Source organism: Schistocerca americana, chromosome 8 (genome assembly GCF_021461395.2).
Source record: "Schistocerca americana isolate TAMUIC-IGC-003095 chromosome 8, iqSchAmer2.1, whole genome shotgun sequence".
In the NCBI taxonomy this organism is placed as follows: domain Eukaryota; kingdom Metazoa; phylum Arthropoda; class Insecta; order Orthoptera; family Acrididae; genus Schistocerca; species Schistocerca americana.
The window spans coordinates 144,983,133-145,007,479 of NC_060126.1; the positions used below are offsets into that span (position 1 = coordinate 144,983,133).

Genomic DNA, 24,347 nt, shown 5'->3' on the forward strand with positions numbered 1-24,347 from the left:
CGCCGCGCCAGCCGTAATTGTTCGCTGCAGTCATTCATTGACGATTTGGTGAGTCCACAGTGAACTTGACTACGGATAACCGGTCAAACACCACGCCGCAACCCCATTCAGACAGTGAATACGCAAGACCAACGCCATTCGAAATAGAAGAGTGGGTGTTCCACGAACTAAGGATAGAGGAAGGACGAATTTGAAGAACTGATGCCTGTCTTCACAGTATTCAGCCTTTTCATGTAGTTGACACAGACATGCTGTGAAACTCTGGTGACCACCCAAGGTGGATACGAAAATTTAAACACTGGGACGTGACGTCAAGATCTCGTTCGCCGAGTGCAGTCTGCCCTTCGAGGCGCCGGACGACGAAGTCTCACGATGCCTAAGACTGTATGGAGACGTGCTTTCCTTGAACTGCGACTTCTGGGGTACGGGATAGAGGTACAAAGCCGACTCAGGCGCCAGGTCCTTCGCAATAGTGTAAGAAAGGCATGTGCCGTCTTTCGTAATGATACGAGGAGACGGGTGGTGGTGCAGTACAGCGGCTAGCCTCAGACGTGCTCAGTATACAATTCCACGGACCACATGGGAGCAAACTGCCTAAGGAGCAAGTATCTGAACCACATTATCGGTCGCTCGATATAGCGATATTTCAGAACATCAGTGACAGCACAACTGGAAAATTTGCCACACCTCCTTTACACCGTCTTCTTCAGAAGTAAAGTTAGTTTCTAAGTTTGTGAATGCACGTAGGGGGATCGTTTGTGTGAAGTGTGAAACCTCCCCCCACTAAAGGGCTTCCATTACCAGAAGTATTAGCAGTTGTATAATGTGAATTATATTGCTAGTAATTAGTAGCAATATAAAAGTTTAATAATCCTCGTCATTTTCGAGACGCAGTTTCCAGCTCGATTACTGACTGCTCTATGTACCCATCCACACCTCTAGAAGAGAAAATCGTGAAGGTTCAAAGCGACTCTAAGAATTCGCAGCGTAAAAGAGCCATAACTGATAACAAAAGTGTGCAAAAATGAGTATTGGTACAGTGTGTCATTGAAATTATTATGCGATTTGAAAGGGATGATAAATAAATGTGAACTGTACTGTGATTGAATAACCAAAATTCCATTCTCACCACTCATCTCATACCCCAAAATGTTCTGCCATGTTTCAATGATAGACTTGCTGGGGAGTGATGCTGATCCGTCTATCCCTCCCACCTTGAATGTTGGTTGAGGTGACAGACTGACCTGTAGCGCAGCTCAACGTCTAGCTTAGGTTGGAAGGTGGCATGTTTTAAGATTGATGATGTGCAAGTAAAAACAGTGGAAAGCACTGATATTGCAGTTACAAGTTGAAACTGGTAACAGCACTAATGCAATATTTTAAAATACAGACAAAAGTTTAACTGCATATTGTACTGCCGGAAAAATATTCGTCTTTTGAGTACAACTGTTAAGCACGTGGTAAAAATTACATAGTAGACACCAGATTGCATTTTTTGCAGTTTATGTACGACATACGTGTGTAATAGGCATCAAAATACTCATCGGAGACATCCATTATCTGTTTTTGAGACAACTGTGAAATTTTAGCTTTTATGATGAGGAGTGTGTTTAAATATATTACGAAAATTCCAGGCTACGCTACAGGTCTATCTATTAGCACAACCTTTATTCGACCTTCACATTACTCGGCTGTACCAATTCTCAACCGAGTATAAACTTTTTCTCAGAGCAAATGAGCTTTTTGGTTCATTTCTTCGACCATAAGCATGTAATACATCCATATCGTGAGACACAAGGTTATCAGAAAGAAGTGCGGGCGTAGGATAACAGGTCGCACACGGAATCTAATGTTGCTACTTCTAGCTGGGGCTTGTCAAGGGAATCGCAGATAGATTCGATAGCGTGTCGCAAAGAAAAACAGTACTACGAACTTATGCTGTCAGATGGCACACGGCGTTGAATGTTAACTGCGGTTTTTAGCTGCTACTTGTGACTTCTACTTGCAACTTGTCACTGAAATTGCAGATAGACAATAGATTCACAGGAAGAAGTACGAAATTCGGCCAACAGATGGCACACGATGTGGGCGTAACCCCGAATCCTTCCGCGGTTAGAAAAATGGTACCGAATAAGCCCACTCCCGCAAGGGTCTGAAAAACGATGGGACCGAATCCTCCCGTTTGAAGCAGGTAGCAGTTCTAAACGTTATGAATACTTCAAGCAGGCAAAGGAAAGCATATGAAGTTACAGTAGAGGATGTAAAAATTTTTCGCGTGTATTATATGTTTAAAAGTTTTGTCTTTTATTATTTTGATATTTATTTTTATAAATTGGAATCATTTATAGCCTCACTTCCGGCTTTCATTATACTCTCTTCCAAATCAGGAATTGATGGTGAAAAGTTCAAACCTATATTACTACATTTATCGAAAACGCTTTGAAATACATACTGATACGACGAACTTTTCTTGTTGTTCAAAAACGAGAAGACGGACCTCATAAATATCTTCTATGTCTTTTCTCTTTAGGTTAGAAATGATTTCCTGCCTCTGAATTTTGTTATGAGGCATTTCTTCATGATTGCGCTCTTTTTGACACTCCACGACATCCAGATTCCTGAATAGAAATAGTTTTAACAAAACTTCTGCATCCATTAATGCTGCACGTCCATCGCGTTCGACCACCTTTCTGTAGTTTTCGAAAACCGAATGTGTTACCTTTGAAAACCAATATTCTCCTCCCCTTCCTATTTGCTGAAACTGTAAGATCGTCTGAGGACATGTTCACTCTACAACGATCTGCCGCGAACTGCGAAGTGGCCGCAGGCATGCTCTGTCGCCGAGAACTGCGAAATGGCCGCAGGCAGCTGTCATTAGCGCACACAATGCACTGTCGCATTGTGTCAATTTGGGAGGATTCGGTCCTGTTACCTGCTTACCTACCAGGTTTCGGTAGGATTCGGGGTTGCGCCCCACGATGATGACTGTGAAAGTCAGTTGCGACTCCTAGTTGTGAGTGAAATTGCAGCCAGATTCAGTAAAGTTGTTATTGTGATATCTGTGACTTCTCAGTCACTGTGATTTGTCAGATAATGCGATTTCTTGCCCACCCCTACCAGCTACGCTAACGGGCGAAGCGTCGGTCGTAGTCGTAGCTGCCGTTGTAGCGGCGGCAGAAGTGCGCACACAGAGACCCAGCCGGCAACCCCGGCCTTGACGCGGGGAAGAAGCGACAGCTCAGCTGCGATTCGAAGGGCGAGCACTGAATGGAAAACGAGCCGGCCCTGCCCCCCCGGCTCCTCCCATTCCACACCGCTCGGCAGCAGAGGATCGCGGAGGTTGGCGCCCCCGGCCAGGAAATAGCTGCGGCCAGCCAGCCGCCGGACCCGGCAGCAACAGGGTAGCATTTTTCATCTCACGCTAGCTGAGGAGAGCCCTACGTCATAGTGACATAACGCTACGTCATCGTGACGTAAATAAACCTAAATCGACTTCATGAGTACCTGTATCGATCTTTGCAGTTAGAGGTTGCGCGGTAACGTGAAAGCTAAATGTGATATGTTCAGCCCAGTTGAATTACTTATGAAGCTGTAATCCCAACAGTTTTGGATGTTATTGTGTGTTTCTTGAACATAATGAATGTCTGAACGAAGGAACCATAACGAAAGAAAAAAAGAAACGCTTGCAGTCTTTTTTTAAATCCGTGAATCGTCCAGAAATCATTTAGAAAAAACGTGAAATAATTAATTATTAAGCTGTAATCCAAAGAATTTTAGATGTTATTGATTATTTCATGAGTATAACGAAAGTAAAAAAAAAGCTTGTACTCATTTTTTGAAAAATCCCATGAATTGTGCATGATTGTGTCGACAAAAACGTGAAATAATTAATTATTAAGCTCTAATCCCAAGAATGTAGGATGTTATTGTGTGTTACATGAATATAGCGAATATCTGAACGAAGGAGCCATAACCACAACGAAAATAAAAAAAGCGAGTAGTCATTAAAAAATCCGATTAATTATGCATAAATCATGTGGACAGACAAGTGAAATAGGGAGAAATTAAAGTGTTTCGTATTTTTATATAAGCCAATGGATTGTACATAACTCTTCCGGGCAGAAACGTTAAACCGAGAAATTAATGTGGTTCCAAAGATAATGCGGAATGTTTCTGGAGTTTTAATTTTGCATTCATTCTTTATACGCTGTATACTGTGAAAAAACAATGATATTTCGTCTATAATTGTTACATTTTAATATGTAAGCAGTATCAACTATAAAAAAAGTAAGTCTCCTAGTAGTTGCCAAATGATGTTGGAACACTGGCTGTCACAATGGGTGAACTACTTGACAAAATAGCCACAAAAGCCCACAGTTTTAGCAGCACTAAGCGATGTTTCATATGCGATGGTGGAATACTGTGTTAGTTTATTCTCTCAACAGACATGCTATTAATTTTGGGGGTGTTTGGCATGATTACTATAGCTATTTCCACATTACCTAAGTCATACAAAAAGTAGCTGAAAATGGCAACAGCACTCACTGCTTTCAGTTGCTTAAAATTCTGGTAAATGTAACTTGGATGTCATTGTTTTTTCACAGTATACAACATATGAAGAAAAATAATGAGATGTGTTACAAGAGGTCAGTACATTATATTCATCAGCAATAACTTATTTCTGAAGAGCAAAAGTGTCTGTGCTGATCTACAGCATGAAGGAAAAATTAAAATTCCATCAATATTCCGAATTATATTTGGAACCACATTAATTTCTCGGTTTAACGTATCTGTCCAGAAGAATTATGTACAATTTATTGGCTTTTATAAAAATACGAAACACTTTAATTTCCCTCTATTTCACGTTTCTATCCGCATGATTTATGCACAATTAATCGGATTTTTTTTTAAATGACTAGACGCTATTTTTGGCTTTTGTTATTGTTTTGGTTCCTTCGTTCAGACATTCATTACATCAAGAAACACACAATAACATCGAAAACTGTTGAGATTACAGCTTAATAAGTAATTCAACTGGGATGAGCATACCACACAACTGCTGTCATTTCGTTTGTACATGTGTATTTACATTTAGCTTCCACGTTACCGTGCAACCTCTGTGGTACAACTGCAAAGATCGATATACGTACGTATGAAGTCGATTTAGGTTTATTTACGCCATAATGACGTAGCGGGTACGTTACTATGACGTAGAGCTCTCCTCACCTAGCGTTAGATGAATGCTACCCGCAGCAACACACCGCTGACGTTCTGCGAGATGCGCGAAATCAGCATCAAGAAATGCAGAGCAAACTAGCGCGCATACTGGAAGAGTCTGACGACGAGAGAAAAGATAATAACGTAGGACGGCAAAAGCCGGCAAAAACGAAAATAAAAGGCCTCAGGAAGAGCCAAGAAAACGCGGAACAGATGGGTACATCCGATGCAGAAGTGTCTCACACGCCACACGCAAGCACAAAAACGCCCACAAACAAACCCGAGGACGTCGTCCTAAGGCCGGACCGACCACAGCAAACACCCGACTCGTCCAGGCAGAATGCATGACTCCTATCACTGTAAATGCACAGGTAAACAATGCATACGAACCTCTCATGCAATCTCAACAGAGTGAGCACATCAGCGAAATCAGACGCCCTTTCAGACTTCTTGCAGCACAGAACAAGAGACATAATTCTTCTATACGCAAATAGAAGAGGTACCGGGATATCACGTTTTCATCAACATTGGCGCTGAAATCCGACGAGGGACAGCAAGAAGAAATAGAAACAGGAGACCCAGAACTAATGATACACGGAAATGGTTTGGTAGTATAAATTGCGGGAACGCTATTCATAAACATGCACCCACTTTCGGGAACGGAGAGCAAGAGGGCGAGAAGTCAGTTTTTCAATTAACGCATTTGCGAACTCCTCCCGCACTATAACACCAACGTTGCACTAGGGGGGGGGGGGGGGGGGGTTAATTGAGTTACCGCGCCAGAAGACCCCGCCGCCAAGTCTATGCATAAGGCTGCAAGAGCTGATAAGGCGTCTGAAGCTCGTAGACTCGTGGCGTTTGCACAACGAGGGCAACACAGACTTGGCAGAGTGTATGTGAGCAGAGAGCTGCCAGCCTCTGTATCACATCAGCCCAGTGATAGTCTCTGAACATTGCGCATACGAGACCAAAATCCACCAGCCAAGACGAAAGATCGCTGGTCAAAAACCAAGATGGAAACTGAAAACACAACACCTCACAGAAGAGAGACTACGCTCTGAAATCACAATATGCAAATGCTCAGAAAGATGAGACCCATACAACTCCACTACAGAGTGGTGGGTGGAACATGCCAAGCCAGCGATCAGATCTCTGATCAGGTACAGTGCGGAGAAAGCTTTCTGGAGAAAAAGCTAGGCAGACTTCTACGCTCTCTGTCCAAAAAACGCCCTGAACGCACCTGCACACAACCCCCAGTACCTGACATGCGTGAAAGGATTAAAGGCACGCCTCCTCGACATCAAACGACAGCGAATGAAAGTCTCTGTATGTCCATCTTTTTAGAGATGGTTACGGCACTCGGCTGTTTGATACAGGATGTCAAATTGAACACCTTTCAGCCGTCTAGTTTCCAAACTTATTTTATTTGGCTGCTAGTTTCAGAGTTTTACTACGCCATCTTAAGGGTCCTGACTGACGTGTAAGAAGATTCTACCTCAGTTCTGATCAAAACAGGGGCCAGCAATACTGGTATTCGTAGGTTTTCGCTATAGCGATCACTTCAACCATCATTTGCCGACTGTTCAGATGATACATGAAGTGTCCGCTATAGCGAAAATCTACTAATACCTGTATTGCTGGCCCCTGTTTTGATCAGAACCGAGGTAGAATCTTCCTACATATCGATCAGGGGCCTGAAGATGGCGTAGTCATGCGCTGAAACTGGTAGCCAAATAAAATAAGTTTGGAAACTAGACGGCTGAAAGATGTTTGACATCCCGTGACAAAGGCGTCATTGCTTGTTCAAATGGCTCTGAGCACTATGGGACTTAACTTCTAAGGTCATCAGTCCCCTAGAACTTAGAACTACTTAAACCTAACTAACCGAAGGACATCACACACGTCCATGCCCGAGGCAGGATTCGAACCTGCGACCGTAGCGGCCGCGCGGTGCCAGACTGTAGCGCCTTTAACCGCTTGGCCACCGCGGCCGGCGTCGTCATTACTTGTAGTCAGTAATACTGTGTCAGCGAAGCTGAGCCTGCCACACTGTACCACTTACACAGAAAAACGCAAAAGGTCAAGCAGCAAAATCATCACTGAACTGCGCGACCACCACGGAAGCAAAATGTCGACTAAACAAGAAACCCTACACCATGTAGAAAATCACTTTAACGAAGCGAAGAGACGGACGATGCCTACACGACCGTTACCCAACTAAAAACACGTCGAATCCTGAGCAATGCAGACCAGGCGATACCGACCGAAAGTGTTACTGAGGATGAGGTGAGAGCCATCCTCGAAGGCAGCGTAAAACCCAGAGCACCAGGCGCCGAGACATTCCCACGAAATTCTACAGCCAATTATGGGCCTATTGGGTGGTTTCTTAACCGAAATAGTAAACGAAATCTGAAATGGACACAGCATTAATGAGGACCATTATGCCGTGGTAAACGTGTGCACTGCTAGGCAGGAGCATTTTCGATGCCGCCTGCGCATACAGAGATGTCATTGCGTAAGCCGCAACCACCAGAGCGATCGTAGCAATAATTTCTGTTGACTTTCACATGGCTTTCGGCAGGATCAGCCGCCTGTACCTACTGCAAACGTTGACAAAACTAGGATTTGGCCGCAAATTTACTAAAATCATAAGAAGTTTCCTAACGAACGACACATCGATACTATCCATAACTGGAAGGACAGCAAGAAGAATTAAATTACGGAAGTCATAGAGACAAGGCTGGCCGCTGTCCTTGGCCCTTTTCGCGGCAGTACGTGACCCATTCCTGCGGTAACGGGCAGCCAGCTTAAATGGTACCCAACAGAACCACAAACAACCGCATACATAGCCTACGCCGATGATGGAATTTTCATCAACAGTGAGAACATCGACAAAATTGAGCCAATTATAAAACGTTCCAAAACGCATCAGGAGCAAGGATCAATCATTGAAAAACAATGCTGCTCTCCAATGGCAATGGGAGTTTTAAAAACCAACAGGTAGTTGTGCTAAATAACTGACATCCATAAAACACTCGGGATAGAAATAAAAAAGTTCACTAAAGATGTCGGTACAAAACTGGCGTATCAACAGGACGATCCTGTCGAAAACGTGGTATATGGCACAGATAATACGGGCATCAACAGAAATTGCAAGAGCGATCCAAGGGCAGTCAACTACCTGTTGTGGAGGCGGGAGATCTACAAAGTCTCACAGGTGGCGTGATCGCTGGCGAAGGAGGGCTGAGATTCGTCGAAGTGAAAACCTGTACAGCACTGTTGTTCCACGGAACAATCCAAATGGAAGACAAGAACGCAAACAATACCACGGCCTGCCTAATAAACACCTACAGGTCACAGTGAAAGGAAGGGCTACTAGACACCAGCCATATCCCCTTCAATATGCGTCACATCAGGCAACTGACAGTCGATGAGAGCTACGCATTCACCACTGTGGCTAACCAACAACTAAGGACGGCGAAAGAAAACTACGGCGCAGTGAGAGGGCACACAAGCAAAGCAAAAATAGAGACAAAATTTCCAGATCACGACTGGCCAGTAGTCTGGAAAAACATCACAGAACGGGCAATAACAGAACACGTCAAACCCACGTGGTACAAGGTCGTGCACACCACCGTACTAACGAATGAGAGGCTGGCCCTATTCTATATTAAAGAATCGCACAACTGCAAAATCTGCAACGAAGAGGACACTACAGAGCACCGGTTCCTATGCGGGACAAGCAATAATATAATATATAGACGACATGAAAAAAAAAGAAAAAGTGGTGGCCCACATAAACAGGAGCGACCCACGCAACATACATTATGGTACTTACCGCCCCTGAAGCGAAACTGTTCCCCAGACAAAAGCGCACGAGCTTTGACTCCTGGAGAGGAGTTCAAGGACGCCTGCCGAAACGTCACGTGACCGCCTCCGTTGCTACCCACCCCAACATGCCCTAGTTGCCGCTGTCGTCGACGCCCTCCACCCCTCCCACACCTCACAAGCATCAAAAATTGCGACGTATGTCTAAAAGTGCAAGAAAGTGACAGTGAAATGTGTATTTTTTTTTAATGTTTCTCGCACGCAAAGCTCTTCTTGTAGCACCATCGGTGTGTCTTATCACTCGTGTGCAAACACAGCGTTTGCCAAATAGCTGAGCACTGAAAATTATTTCCCAGAACTGAAATCAGTTAGTGTTTACGTGTTTAAATGTAGCTTCTCTTTCACCACGACTGCCTCCCTCCTCCTCTGCCCTGTCTTTCCTACTCTTGCTTCTCACTTTTATCAAATTTGTTCTATATTTTGCTTCGTCCATTGCACCCCAATGTGTCAGTTCTTACTCACTTTGTCTATATGTAGCACGATCTCTCTCTCTCTCTCTCTCTCTCTCTCTCTCTCTCTCTCTCTCTCTCTCTCTCTCTCTCCCCTTTCTATAGATGAAATGTGTATACTTGTAAAAGGTCGCTCGACTAAACATAACCACGAGTAACAGGAAAACCAAACCTTAAAACTTAAATTTCAATCCTCCTCCTCGCTAGTTTTGAGTGTGCCTTTCCTTCTTCTTACGCGACCTAAGATTATGTGTTTTCTTGCTTCCCCTTGTTTAGACATATTATGTAAGTAGTTAAAATAGCACACCATATTAAACTGAGAAAGATTCTCAATCATATATAGTGTCAACCAGGAAATATCCCGCCTCCATGTGCTAGCAAACCAATACAAACAATGCACAGAACATTAACTTCCGTTACTATACGGTCTCAAAAAGAAAACATACATAATGTAAAATACCACTATAGTCAAACTAGGATTAAGTGACAAGAGATTACTATTGTTATTATTTTTCTATTCTTTTGTGTAATTAAGCTCCTTATTGTATCCACATGTTTTCTGATTACCGTTTGTTTTGTATACATACACGCAGCGTTTCTCTTTTCACAAAAAGCTAAACTAATGTACTAAACTGCAAAAAGCCAGCACTAACGAACTCAGTTTGAGGGGGCAGTCACAAAATAAAGAGACTCGTGAAAACACAAGCCTTGAAAAATACCAAAATGTGTTTTTTTTTTACTGAAATGCGAAACATGTAAAGTGATTTTAAAAAATAAAATCTGTTATTCTGTTAACAGGTTTATATACGTTGTTCGATAGCAGGTGGAAACGTGTGTTGTATTATAATTTTTAATGTTAGGTATACGAATTCCATGGACTTTGAAATCGTGTTCTGAGTAGGTCCTGCCACTGTAACTGTAAAGTTACGAAAAGGTTCAAAAGGTGTGCAATAATTTTCTTCTAGGTGTAGGCGTATTTGAGAGATCGTATTAATTAAATATTTGAGGGAAAATCGTAAGGGTTTTGAAGGATTTACTTACGTGCAAATGCCACTGATACTGTGACCTAATAAACTACTCCTGGAGCACCGCTGGAAACATAATGAAGCAGAAAGTCAGGTCTGACGTAAAAGCATGAGCGTAATTTTTGCAAAAGATGAGGAGCTCAAGAAAATTAACTGCGGCATGAGGCTGAACGAAAGTTCTGCAATGTTTACACAGAAAGCGAGAAGTAAACGACAAGGAGAACACAAAATATATGAACAGAAGCGTAAAAATATCCTGGAGCTTTTCTAATAAACTAAGCAGGGTTTTCAGAATTAAGTTTTGATAGTTTGAAATAGGACGTTTTCGAGCTGAGTGAAATACTAGTTTTAACTGGCGGCAGTAAGACATGAACTTTTAAATTCAAAACCATTCAGAAGCTACAGGATGCACAATGAGAAGAGGAGGGATGCGTATTGGGAATTGTAAGTAATTACTTAGCTGGCTGGCTGCCTGGAAACACCTCATGCAGTCATGCCTTCCTACTGTGCGAACGCAGGTAGCTGAATGGGGAAATTTATCGCACCACGTCCCTTGCTTGCCCCATGCCAGCCCATTACAGTGCAGTCTTTTCTTATAACTCAGACCCGAAATCTGAGGCGTGTGACTGTAAATGGCGGAATCCAGAAGTTTAAACACGGGGATGGTGCAGTTAGCGACGGGAAAATTTCGTACGCTAGGCATACAACCTGTCTGCCGTTCGAGATACTTAACGAAGTATGACGCTATTTAAGACTGCATGGTGAGGTCCTACCCGCGACTAGAGACTTCTGGGGGACAGGCTACATTTAGAAGGTACGCTTAGGCGATCGGTAAGAATGACGGTAGGGGAACACAGCAGGGTCGTTCAATGTAGTGAGCAGCCTCTGACATACTCCATCCGAAGCCCCACATTACAGTCAAACGTGCCCAAGCAGCAAACGACCGCCTCACCCACTAACAGAAAAAAATGGAAATGCTCGTCTACTGGCTGACACATACAGCTACGGAGGAGCGCTGACGGGCCGTAGCGAAAAGCGGCAGCGGCAAAGCCACAGACGTACCCACGGTGATTCAGTGGGAACCATCGGCTGTCGAGCAATCCGATAGATGTCTCTACGGTCACACTTTCGTGGATCCTTTGCGAGTCCAGGCCGCCCTCGAGGGAGTGTGTTTCTGCTGTTTAGCTCTGGAAGTGTGGAGAAAGCAATTCTAAGCAATGGCGCATTGAAGATTTGTCACAAATACGTCACTGTTTTTCACAAAATCTTTGTCAAACTTTTATGACCAAACTAATTCACTGGAGCTACATTATCGTAAAATTTTTCGTTTCGTCATTGTTGCTCGGGAATTAATGGCGAACAGTTAATCACCTGTACAACAGCATTTGATTTAATGTTGGTGGCAAGCACATTGCTTGAGAAGAAAGGGAAATTGAAATATTTTTGGATGAAACCGCGGATAGAGAGAACAACTCAAAGAGTTTATCAGAATTCAAAATGGTTCAAATGCCTCTGAGCACTATGGGACCAAACATCTGAGGTCATCAGTCCCATAGACTTAGAACTACTTAAACCTAACTAAGGACATCACACACATCCATGCCCGAGGCAGGATTCGAACCTGCGACCGTAGTAGTCGCACGGCTGATTTTTTATCTGACAAAGTTTTTATTTTTACGAAACAACAATATTATCTCCTTCAAAGTAGTTCCCTTCAGCAGGTAAACACCGGTGGAGTCGTTCGCAGTCCTGGCCTTTTGTGGTTAACAATTCCATGATGGAAATGATCGTGTGACATGGGGCTTTGGCATGATGCAGCATTCACCTCTCTGCAATGAGCGGTCTCACTCGATTCACGCTTTTCCTGAGCCTTCGACGGACACATTTGCAAAACACTTGGTTGACACTTTGACCTGGAGGAACAAATTCCTTCTACATGATAGCCCTACAGTCAGAAAAGCAATTTAGCATTTTTTTGAGTTTTTATTTGCTCATTTGAGCTTTTTTCGGTCGAGGAGATGTCTCAGTTTACCACTCCTCACTTTGTCTCAGGACCGTACTCAAGATTCCAGGATTCACACGACTGAACCATTCGTGGTCATTGGCACTTCTCTCAAGAAGATCAGCGCACACTTTTCCTCGATTGTCCTCCTCAATCGTGAGGTTTTTGGGCATCATTTTAGCACCAACCTTTTGCATGTGCACATTTTCGGTCAAAAACGTTCGACATTTTCGTCGATTTTTGAAGCTGAAGTTTTCCCTGAGCGATCAAATTTCAAGACAGTTGACAACAACTGTTACTATGCGCTGCAATTGCTAGCACCACAATTGCTCTGTTTGTGTATTTGGAAGAAAGGGAGTGGAAGAAAAGGAAACATACTTAGATGAAGCCATAGATATTACATCGAAATATTAAAAGCATTCAGCAAAATTTATTACGAGAGCTGCTAGTGGATGATGTCAAGTCTTATATATAAATTACTTACAAATGGATGTATTTCAGTACTTGCTCAGTAAAGTGGTTTCTCATATTACAAAACAGAATACTCTCTTGAGAAATTTTATATATGCAGAAGACGGGCAAACTGTGACACTGGGATTTCTAGATACAGGAGAGAGCTAATCTAGTTTACAGCACAGCATTGGAATATCACATTGCACATTAACCAAAATAATTCCAGAAACGTGTGAAGGTATTTACAAAGCAATGAATGGGGAATATGTGAAGGTAAATAAATGTCTAGTACATTATATGGGTAATAAAAACTATTTTTATTTTTGAATAATTTTATTAATGGAATTAGTGTTCCAATAACAACAAAATTAATATTAAGTACGAAACAGATGAAGCGCTTTTTAACTTGTGACATCCAGATTTCAAAAGTAAAGTAGAATGGAAAGCTAAGAAAGAATTTTTCATTTTAGAGTGTGACCACTTCCTGTACTCCAGCTTGCTGAAAAGCTGCCTGGATGTTTCCAGATGTAGAGGTGGATGGCTGTAGCTGTGATTGGGGACGTGAAGTCGCCTGCAGCATACTCCACTGGCACATCAGCACACAATTAATAGCATGCACTGTGTTCGTAGCTCATCCTCCACCCTAGTCAAAGGAACACACCAACTTTGAAGCCACGTTTACAAACACTACAAAGACGTCAAATAGCTGTAGCGACGCCAGCGCTCCAAGTAGTTACATCTCACATTGCAGTGAACAGAAGACGAACGGCTTTTATGATCAAATCAAGGGCGAGATCCTAGATCTGATCATATTTATTTGACGGCAGACGAGATTTCACAGTTCCCTATTACATCATCAAATTTCTTTGACATATCAATTTTGGCAAAGAAATATGGTCTGTCATACTGGCCTAAGGAATGTTCCCTATGGGTCTGTTTCAACTTTTCACGGGCCACAGTCACGGATTCTCCAAGTTCACTACAAACCGATGTCATAAACTTGCTCTCAGTTCCGCTGTTCCATTTTCGTAACACTGTACGGAGCTGAAACTGGAGCAGAGCATCTGGAAGGGTTGAACGCTACGGTCTACACAAGTAGAACAACACAGCGTTGCCAGATCGCTCGAAGTGTTGTCAGTCTGATTACTTTTGTCATAAATCTCCTGTACTGTGGCTGTTACTATGAATATTCCACGAATTTCTACTACTACAGCAGAATGTCAATGTTCCGTATTCTCTATATGAAGTTTAAGTGGCAACTTCGCCCCCAACTCGACGGTTCGTGCCCCCGAATAAATTCTATCAAAACGAAACAAAACCAACCACGCTTATCGATTAAACGAACGAACCATATTGCCATACATGGCCGATTCATTGCATGTGGTTTCTTCAGACTAATCAAATGAGAATCACAATCGCACGCCTAGTTACGTCGTTAGTTCCAACTTCAACTATGCAATACTTCGAGATGCGTCGACTCTACAATGCAAAAAATTATAATCTGTGTTCAAATACAATGATTTTACTTTTTGGTAAACAATTCTGCCTTGAGCATACGTCATTTTATTCTTTTATTTCCCATCGGCTTGCTCTGGACAGAATCCGTATTTACTTCAGAACAGACATGAACACACATTGACATTTTATCCTCAACAATGATTTATCCTTTACAGGAAATGAATCCTCTCTCCTGACGAGCCACTTTAACATTAATAACTGCTACAAAAGCATACATTATCCGTCCAAAATTTTCCAAGAATACCAAAGTTGCAGCTTGAACTAATTACTTTAAGCAACAGATGTGCATTCGAGCAATCAGGTGTGAGGTTAAGCGGTGAACGTGCGGCCGTAGTGTGTCAACTTTGTCTCACAACTTGCAGTGGAGAAGCATCTCTATGTCAAGTGTTCAAGAAATACTCCAGAATGTTCTAAAGAGAAAGTGTGTGCAAAGTTGGTCATTTACACCTCGGCTCTCTAACAAAAACAATGACGCATGAACAGCTGCCGCAACTTGATGGAAATGTAAAATGCGTAGAGTGCTTTTCTGGAAAAAAAATCGCCCTATGTGGCCAGACTTACTGTTATCTTTACTAACTTGCCATAAAACGACAAAGTGCTGAAATTCACGTCATGTCAAAGAAACATTTTTCTGGCAATTTCACTAGGCTGCATGAAAGTTGTTAGTTGCACTTAATTTGAGGGAGACTATGTATAACACCTGAAGCATGAAAACCTTCATCTTAACTCCTCTGTCCGTTATTAAGGTTCGAAACTTTTTGGAGTGATTTCCTTATGGTCTCCACTATGAAGACTGATTTGATGTAACTCTCCATGATAGTCTATCCTTTGCAAGTACTTAAACTGTGCTTCACTATTGCAACACACGTCCACTCGCACATGTTCTACAATCTCTCCAACATACCCGAACACCTTCTTCCACTATCGGATTCACTGTTCTTTGATGCATCAGGTTAATCGACATCCGAAACCTTCTTTTAAGTATAGTTGTAGCATAAACATCTTTTTTCCCTATTCGATTACGTAATTCTTTAGTTATTTTATCTACTCCTCTAACCTTCAGCGTTCAGCTCTAGCTCCACATTTCAATAGCTGCTACTGTCTTCTTGTCTGTACTTCTACACAAAACATAATTGCACTTGTACAATTTATAAAATCGCTAAAGCTATTTTGTACTGCGTTAGTTATCGGCTATCAGTTCAATAAATAATCATTACCATTTGTAGGCGTTTTAAGTGATACGGATGACGTTAAAGCGTGTCAACTGTTCAGCACAAATATTTTACTTTGACGTACAAACTGTGACGAGCGGCTGTCCAGGATTACTTCACTACTGTTCAGCGTAGTGGCTTTACAATTACTTTTTCTGGTTACTTTTCGTTGTAAATTTTTAAACGATCTCTAATAATATGTTTACTCTTGGTGAATTCCCGTGACTGTTCGGAGTGTTGTTTTCATCACAGTTTCTGGGACAGTCGCAAAATTGTTATCGTGCAGTATGCGATATCCACATCAAAATGCATAAACTTAATTCCTTACACATCCAACGTAACTTTCTGGAGACTTCAAAGGCGGCTACAACAAATCGGAACTGCTTTCCCGCAAGCAGTTAATAAATAATATACCTTCCACCTGGTAATGATGTTGTTAGTCTTTTTTTCTATTGGCAGGGCACGCAGTGAAACATAACAATCTAGCGACGGAGGGAGACACTGATATTTTCATTTAAATTAGCAATCTCATTTCTCACAGCCAAACCAAAAACGATGAAACTGTTGTTTTAATATTGGATTGGATTGTAAATATTACAAATTTTATCGAATTGATAAATAATTTGGGTGTAAGTTGTCTTGACCCACTATCTGGCAAGGAGTTGGTTACACCGCCACAGGAACAAATCTGAAATGTCTGCTTCATACTATACGATGTCCTGATACGCCAGATATCTTTTCCCTACTTTTTGGAACTGCTCACAAGAGTTACGTCGTACTTTGATCCTGTGTGCTTAAAATATTTCGTATGTCCTCATGGTAATTAAAAATAAGCATTTCATGGTTGCCTAGGAAGTAAGTTGAGTTGTTCAAACAGTTATCACAATACCTTTTCAATTTCAAAACTTATAATCCACTATTACAAATTACGTGATGGTTATGAGTAAAAACGTTTCACCGTCTTCTCAACGGCCCGTTAGCTCAGTTGGTTAGAGCGTCGTGCTAATAACGCGAAGGTCGTGGGTTCGATCCCCCCACGGGCCAATATTTTTTAGCTTTTGCTCGTTCAGTGATAAATTGATTATTTCAGCTGGTGTATTATTGTGTCCAAGCACAACGCGTAATTACTTAATTGTTCTATTAATTAATATAGCGGTACTTCCATTTTTGCCTTAATTGTGCAATATAGCTCTCGAATAATACGAGTCGAAACTAAACCAAAGGACACTGTGATAATACAAATATACATGCCAACATCCAAAGAAGAAGACGCAGTCATCGACGAAATATGAGAAGAAATAAGTAATGCGATGAGAAATGTTATGGGAGATGAAAACCTGAGTGCCATGGGGGACTGGAACGCGGCTGTGGGTGAAGAACCGGAGGAAGGAATTGTTGGCAAATATGGACTTGGAAGAAGAAATGAATTACGAGATCGACTAATCGAGTTCTGCTCGAGGCACCAATTAGTTGTTGTAAACACACTTTTCCAACATTACAAACGAAGAAGATACGCATGGAAGGCCCCTGGTGACCGAAAGAGACAACAGATTGATTACATTCTAATGAAAACACGTTTTGGGAACCATGTAAAAGATTGCAGTTGCTATCCATCTGCAAACATAGGCAGCGATCATAACTTGGTCCTGATGAAAATTTTACTGAGATTCAAACGTTTGAAGAAGCAGCCAGCAAAACTTAAATGGGAACTAGAAAAACTGAAAACTGAGGGACTGGCAAAGCGCTATTCTCATGAAACAGACAACCTAGCTAAAATTTTTAAACATGGTGGAGTAAGTGAAGACTGGGATCAAATTAAATCTTGTATATACAAAGCAGCAGAAAAGATAGCCGGAAGGACTGAACCTAAAAACATGGGGAAATGGATTAAAGCAAGTAGTATTGAGCACTAGTTTAACACAAACCTAAACACTGCATCAGAAGGAAGTGTTCAGTTCCTAGTGCAGTGAAATGTGACAATTATAAGGAGAGGAACGGCACCACAAATGGATGAGAAACGTATTATGTACAAAATCGTCCACGCAACCTACCACTGAAGATGCCTTGCAGAGAATAAATGCGAAACGTGTATGTCACGAAAATTGTGTTTCATTCAGTTGCAGTCAGACTGTCCAAAAAGTAAAAATTATCAATATACCCTAATAGTAAACGTAACAACACGTGTTAAGTTCCACTCGCGAAATTTAGTTGAATTCGAAAGTGTTCTCGCAGGTGGTGGTGTCTAGTACCAGTGAAAATTGTGTAAACAACAGTGTTCTGTGCAGTAGTGCTATTTTTTTCTGTGCTGCGCCAATATCTTCGAGGAAATGGTAAACAGAAGAGTCAACAGCAGCGCGTATGCAGCGGGTGCGGCGGGCTCGCTCTTGGCCGAAGGTGTGGCCGCGGCTCCCGGTATAGCGGAGCTGGTCCGCTCCGAGGTAAACGCTGCGCTTCGCGATAAAGACAATCTCGATCTGATAGCAGGCACTGTATCAGATACAGTAACGGCAGCAGTATTGGCCAAAATGCGTGAAACTGTTGAGGCCAATACTGCCGAACTTACAGCACTAAAAAAGTCTGTGTCTGGATACGAGAAAAAGGTACGAGATTTGGAAGTGAAACTATCTGCCGCAACAGACGAGCTAGAACAGTACCAGAGGCGAAATAGTCTACGACTGTTTGGAGTAGCAGAAAATAAGGAAGAAGACACAGACAACCTGCTTATACAGGTTGCGCGTGAAAAATTAGGCGTTGAAGTGACTAAGGCAGACATTGATAGGAGCCATCGGGTGGGACGAAAACTACCAGGTGCTACCAAACCTCGTCCAATAATAGTTAAATTTGTCTCATACCGAAAAAGGGCAGAGATCTTTATCCAGAAGAAGAGGTTAGCAAGGACAGGGCTTACAATAAGGGAAGATCTGACACACGAAAGTCTAAAGCTTTTAAACAGTGCCATATCCCATTTCGGTCTTCAGAATGTGTGGACTCAGGATGGCAGAGTAATCATTAAGACAGCAGCTGGAAAGAAGACAGTCACAAACATGACAGAACTGAATAGTATTAAGTGAAGCTACTCGAGCCAAACACCATATGCAAATTGTAACAGCACTATACTCAAATATACTGTTTTGTAATTGTATTAACTTTTTAATTATACCCATATTTGTACCTTCAACTAATCGTTTTTGTAACTGTATTAACTTTTTACTATTTTTTGTACCTGTAGTTCTAACGTTTACTTAATTTTAGTTACTGCTAATTCCTTTTTTTCATTTTCTCAGCTTATTCTCTTCCATTCTGTAATAGTACCATTGCAATTATTAGTCTCTCCTTTAGCTCATTAATCACCCATCTCTTCGGTTTACATTGTTCATAACAAAAATCACTATCAGTATCACTTTATCAAACTTCAATCTAACTGTAGCTTCCTACGATAACCACTACCAGTATCACTTTAGTAAATTTCAATTTAATTCTAGCTTCCTACGATAAGCTAATAGTTATTAAGCTTACTTCTCTCTGCTGGCAGCAACGACCTCTTAAATCACTCCCCTTTCCCGTATTTCCACCCTAAGCTGTTTCAAATACGCTAATTACATTTCTCCTCTTACGACAGAGGATACACAGTGACACACAGCCGTCACTATTTTGGTCATATTCTCCTTGCACCGAATACCACTAATCCATTTTCTACACTCCTGCAACATCAGGAAATCTCTTGCAGTCGCCTTTCTTTCGGTACTCGTGGAGTCACAAACAGGGCGCGCAAAATCTCGGACACCCCTGTGTTATGTCACTTGGCGGAAGCAGCGGCCAGTGCCCCTCCGCGGCAGGTAGCGCCCAACAAAGGGACAAACCAGTCTGCCACCCTACTACAGGCTGCTCAGTGGAACTCGACAGAACTTTTAGTAGCTCACTGCAACATCCAGTCTTTACCTGCACATTACGAAGAACTTAGCCTCCTCTTCAACCAACTAAACTACTACGTACTTCTCTTATCCGAAACGTGGTTAAAACCACACATATCCTCTGCAACTATTCATCTCCCAGGGTACACATTTCTTAGGGCAGACAGATCAAAAAAGCGAGGTGGCGGGGTCGGCGCGTATATACGAACAGACCTCAAAGCGAAAGTCTTATGTACGTCAAACCCTGCTGAAGAAAAAGAGGCTGAACTCATGTTAATTGAAAAAAATATACAAAGTAGGAAGTTCTTGACTGGCGTCGTGTACAAGCCACCAAAAATAAGCTCAATGAGTTCCTTTCCGTCGGAATTACATTCACTTCAGTGTCAATACGAACATGTCATCGTAATGGGTGACTTGAACACAGACCTGCTAAGAGACATTCCCTCCGCAATAAACCTAAGAAGATTGTTTAGTTGCAATAGCATGAACATTCTTCCATTACAACCCACACACCATACGGCGCACAGTCATACTCTTATAGACATAATCGCAACGAAACAGACTGACAAAGTAAGAGATGTTGGTCAAACTTCGGCTCCAGGTCTCTCAGCACATGATGTAATATTCCTGGCCTACTCTGTGCAGCCCCCCCCCCCCCCCCCCAAGGATCAAATAGCGTTACATAACTTGTAGGAACATGAAACGTATTGACCTTGACGATCTAACAGCCGATTGCTCAGAAATCTCATGGCATAAGATAATCAGGGAACCTACAATCGACGGCAAAATTAATGAACTTGGTGATAAACTCACTGCCCTCTATGACAAACATGCACCTGAACGCACAATCCGTGTAAGAAAAGCTCCTGCTCCATGGCTGACAGCTGAATTACGTCAAATGATGACTAATTGGGATGCTGCCCACAGGCGTTTCAAGGCAGATCCGAAACCCGAGCGTTTCGAAGAATATAGAAAGCTACGAAACAGAGTGAAACAATGCATTCGCAATGCTAAAATCAGGCACGCTCGTTCCCTTGTATGCAGCGATCTGACGCCCACGACTCTATGGAAGATTCTCCGTAGCTTAGGGGTCGGAAAGGCAAAATCGGGAACTACTTTTCGTGTGTCAGCTAACGAATTAAATGAATTCTTCTCTGCACCTCTGAATACCCAGAAGAATCCCCAAACAGGATAACTAACAACGATACCTTCCATCTAAAACATGTAACAATAAATACGGCAAGAAAACCAATAATGAGAATCTCTTCTGATGCAATAGGCAATGACAGTATCGGTATAACAATGATTAAGAATGTTGCCGATATCTTAATACCAGTCTTAACTGACATATTTAATTTTTCCCTCGTGAACGGAATATACCCCACTGCATGGAAAAGAAGCATAATTCGACCCATCCCTAAGATCGAAAACCCGCAACTGCCTAGTGATTACCGACCAATTAGCATACTGCCTGCTGTTTCCAAAGCACTTGAATGTATTGTTCATGATCAAATCACTGAACACCTGCATGAATTCAGTCTATATGACAAATTTCAATCCGGTTTCTGTAAACATCACAGCACGAACACTGCTCTAATTGAAGTAACTGATGACCTAAAATATGCCATCGACAACCGAAAGGCAACAATATTGACGCTACTGGACTTCAGCAAAGCTTTTGACACTTAACTTTGACATATTGCTCAGAAAAATGCAACAGTTTAATTTCTCAGATAGTGCAATGAGATGGTTTGAAAGCTACTTAAAAGACAGACGGCAATGTGTTGTCTGCGTAAATGAAAAATCTTCCTGGAAACATGTTTCCTCGGGAGTGCCACAAGGATCAGTCTTAGGACCACTTTCGTTTTCTTTATATGTCAACGATATTTCGTCGGTTCTGTCCTGCTGTAAATATCATTTCTATGCCGACGACCTCCAGCTCTACCTAAGCGTCAGACCAGAAGATGTAAACACTGCAATCGCTCAGATGAATAATGATCTGTCTTCAGTAGTGACATGGACGAAAAACCTGGGGCTTAAACTAAATGCAAAAAAGACGCAAGTAATCTTAATAGCACATCAGAAATTGATAAGTTCAGATTTCCGCGAACGGCTACCTCCTATTCTGCTCGACGGTACTCCAATACCATAAACAGAGAACAGTTAAGGACTTGGGTGTCACTTTGGATGAGCATCTCAACTGGGCGGAGAATACAGTCGCAGTGTGCCGGAAGACGTCTGCTTATCTCTATGCTCTCAAAAAGTTTCGGAACATATTTCCACAGGACTTGAAACGCCAGCTCGTGCAAGAACTCGTTCTACCGAACCTCCACTATTGTGATGTAATTCAACAAGGCATGAGTAGTGAAAACAAAAGACGGCTAGAACTAACCATGAATGCCAGTGTGCGTTACACCTGCAACATTCGCCGATATGATCATGTTAGTGCTTCATACTCCGAGCTAGGGTGGCTGCGGCCGGACAAATTGTGTTACTACCACACTATGTCTACATCACTGACTCCTCGTCGCGCAAGCATCCCAGTACCCTGCTTCAGAGATTAAAAACCTGTCATGCCATCATAATCGAAACACGAGGTCACTCTTATTTGGTATCCTAACTGTGCCCACTCACAAAACAAAAACTTTTGCAAACTCCTTCTCAGTTGCCGCTGTCCGCCTCTGGAACAAACTCCCCCTTGCCTTGGGCAAAATTCAATCCCCTGCTGCTTTTAAGAAGAAGTTGAAGCATTTCCTACTATCATCCTCATAACGTTCTCCACAAAATTAATGTACAAGGCCAATCCTCTCAGCTGTCAAATAGCAAAGCTAGCGCCTCCTATCTTGCTCCTGAGATGCCTTCCTCTTCATCTATCTCTATTAGCCATGCAATCTTCTTTTTCTTTATATTTCCTTAATTATGTTTCATCATGTCTCTATTCTTGTCCTCCTTTCACCATCAGTCTGCCTCATACTCCCTGCTGCTATCACTCCTATCTAAAATCTGTCTCTTCAATAATGTCTAATTATAACAGTAGTTATGATCTACGCATATAAACTCTATATGTATGTATTTTTCCAGATGTGCCTTTGTAATTGTTTATTTCACTTTTTGTACTAGATGTAGTTTAACATGCCTACTAAAACTTATGAATGTAAAATAAGTAGAATGCTTGGTTAGATGTAAGAGTGGGCCTGATGGCCCTACTTTTGCCAGGTTAAATAAATCAATAAATAAAAATAAATAAATAAAATAAATAACTGAGGAAGACAGGACTACAAAAGTTGAAAATGGTAACTTTGATTTCGGGGTGTTTCTTTCTTTTCGAGGAGGACAGGATTGCAGACGCCTGCACAAAGCGCTAGCTGCAGTAAAAAAAAATTCGCTGTAAGAGCATACCATATTGTAGTATATAACAGCAACTATGGACAAAGATGCTTTAAGCTTAGGCTTTGTAGACGCAATAGTCTCGTAGTGTGCTTTATTTACTGGCCAGCGCTAGAATGCATTTTACTTTGCTTTCACCAAAGACTCGTGACTTTCGTGGTCGACCATCAGTAAAAGTCGTTTCGTCTTGCTGCTATGTAGACAAATTCGCACATCAAATATTGACATCTCTCCACAAACAGCAAAGAAAGGATGGACTACTACATTGCACCTTTCTACTGCATCATGGGTGCCCGCTCCTCGCGCGGCCCGGCTAGCTCAGTCGGTAGAGCATGAGACTCTTAATCTCAGGGTCGTGGGTTCGAGCCCCACGCTGGGCGACAGGTTTTTTAAACTTTTGTTGTCTGGTACACGACAAAACTAATTCTTTTGTGCAATCATTGATAAGAGAAACAGCACATTTAAGTGAGTTCGGAAATTACTCCAAGCCCCTCTTTGCGTTGTGATGCTCGAGATACAAGCAAGTAAGAGTTATATTGAAAAATGAAGATAACCGCAGGACAGTTGCTTAACCCATGACCGGTTTCGGAACAGTTACAGTTCCATCATCTGATGTAAACTGCAATAGTAAAAATATTCTGTTACACGTGAAAGGGAGGGGATCCTCAAGTCTGAAATATCAGATAACGAACATTCGGCTAAAATTTCAAAATTAAAACAAATTAAAAGAGAGAACAGGATGTTAATTACAAATGAAATCACTTAATCATCTGATGTCATCCTCACACTAATGTTGTCATGGAACAAAAGGATTCGCGTCAAAAGAGTAAAAGGGACGTAAAACAATGCGAAAAACAGACATCACGGCCGGATGCCTGTTTTCCTCGCAGCAGAGGAAGACGAAAACGAGGAATCACCACTTTTAGCCCCAGAAGAAGTGGCAAAAATAATAAAGTCTCTCCCGACGAAAAAGGCACCACGCCACGACCGGCTCACAAATCAACTGATTAAGGAACTCTCGCCTCTGGTAATCCAACGAGCTGGAAACACGCGGAAGGGGTCGCGATAGCAATCCTGGAGAGGGCCCATTATTCTCACAGCACTACAGACCGACTAGTCTTCTGCCAACCCTCAGCAAGATCTACGAGCGCCTCCTACTCATACCAGTTGAACAGCACATTGGCAGGGAGCAACTACTCCCTGATCTCAAATTCGAAATCAGACAAAACATTCAGCCCCACAACAGATCATGAGGGTAGTTGAGGCCACTACAAAGGCCTTCAACC

General features: G+C 42.1%; 2 non-coding genes across 2 annotated transcripts; both read left to right on the forward strand.

Annotated features, from left to right (window-relative positions):
- The first annotated feature begins 16,733 nt into the window (after positions 1–16,733).
- On the forward strand, positions 16,734–16,807 carry Trnai-aau. Its single transcript has one exon. It is a non-coding gene; the product is annotated as a tRNA-Ile (tRNA).
- Positions 16,808–23,368: 6,561 nt separating this feature from the next.
- Positions 23,369–23,441, forward strand: Trnak-cuu. The gene has a single exon. It is a non-coding gene; the product is annotated as a tRNA-Lys (tRNA).
- Positions 23,442–24,347: the final 906 nt, after the last annotated feature.